Here is a 1,574-nt window from a genome sequence, read left to right as displayed (position 1 = left end):
GTGGGCTGGCAGGTAGAAAAAAAATCGTCTCAAAATCTTTAATACTGATTTAAATCTAGGTTTTTCATTCAAACTTAGAAAACAAAATTCTAAGCAATGTATTTTCTAAAATGTCAATGCTATTCCAACAACGTTTGCAAATGGCTGCAGAAGGTGGAAAGGAGAATTGTTTATTGATCAAAACCAAGAAAAAAGAAAATCACTGGCTTAAAGATTTATTTACTTATTTTAGTGGGGGTGGGGGAAGGGCAGAGGAAGAGGGAGAGAGTCTTAAGCCCAGTCTGCCAGGGCTGAGGTGACTGGGGGCTTAATCTCATGACCCCAAGATAAAACCAAGAGTTAGGTGGGGTTTTTTTTTTTTTGAGTCAGACACTTAACAGGCTGCACCACCCAGGTGCCCCGAGAACCACTGGCTTAAAAAGGCCAAGATGAAGAAAGGTTTTGAGGTTACACAATGTACTTTGAGTTTCAAAATTCATGAATAATAGACCATGTAGGTAATATTTTATAATTCTAATTTCAAGGATGTGGTATGAGAACTGAAATTAACATTCTCTTTCTAATGCTTCAAATGAAAAGTGTCCATTTATTAAGCACCCACAGAGCTCCAAGCATTGTAGGAAACATTAAAACACTTGTTCATACTCTTAGAGCAAAATTGCCTATGTTGTACTCTCTTTTGCATGGCATTGACATTTTGTTCCACTGTCGTAAAATGACGAGTTCTTCAAGACTTGCTCAAGAAAGAAGCCTCTGATCCATAGAAGTAGATCATGCAGGAAGTTTCTCTGTCAACTGTGACACTTAATGTCCTCTGCCCCTGCAACCACCCCACCATTCCTCCTCTGAAGCCTTCACTTCCACCTTCTCTTGTCGCCTCTAAAACCACCACCTTGGCCACCTCCTCCTCCTGTCACCACCTCTTGGAGGTCCCTTCTCACCTGGAGGTCAAGGTAAAAACCTCTGCAGTGGTAGCAGTTTCTAAGGGTCTATATGAAACTTCTGCAGGTTTTTAAAGGAAAATGCCTTCATATTTTCTGACAATTTAACAGAAAAATAAAAACTTCCAAGCTGTCCAAATAGTTCACCCACTTTACTAATTTGTTCTTTGTTCTCTAAGTAAGTAGCAGCATTGGAATAAGGCACCTTAGTTTCACCTGTAGCACATTCACAAGCTTTGCCATCTTCACAGGGATGTGAGAACTCTCCTAATAGAACTACATGCTCTGGAGGGCCTCGGTCTTGGCTTTTGCTAAAGCCGCCCCTTCTACCTCCTTGTCCGATGCTCCTCTGTTGCCACCACCGCCTCCATCTCAGAAGTGGTTGCTGCTGTGGCCACGAATTAAGCTGCCACCTTGATCGAAACCTCCATGATCTCTGCCTCCAGAAGACCTGCCTGTTCCACCACCAGCCTCAAGGCTTCAGGTTAGTGCTCTTCCCCCAGTGGGCAGCAAGCTCCTTAGGCCCATCCCTTCCCATCCTCCCTCCCCCACAAAGCTGGGATCCCTGTCCAGCTCCATTGGATCCTCAAAAGTAACACTCTTTTATATAAGAGAAACATTATAACCCAGCAT

The 1,574-nt window shown here is 43.1% G+C and overlaps 1 pseudogene; it reads right to left on the bottom strand.

Moving 5' to 3' along the window:
• Window positions 1–804: 804 nt before the first annotated feature.
• Window positions 805–1,574, bottom strand: LOC144291614 (H/ACA ribonucleoprotein complex subunit 1-like; annotated as a pseudogene).

Source organism: Canis aureus, chromosome 2, assembly GCF_053574225.1.
Source record: "Canis aureus isolate CA01 chromosome 2, VMU_Caureus_v.1.0, whole genome shotgun sequence".
NCBI classification, from domain to species: Eukaryota; Metazoa; Chordata; class Mammalia; order Carnivora; family Canidae; genus Canis; species Canis aureus.
The sequence above is the reverse complement of the archived record's forward strand: the minus strand, read 5'-3'. Positions and strand labels throughout refer to the sequence as shown.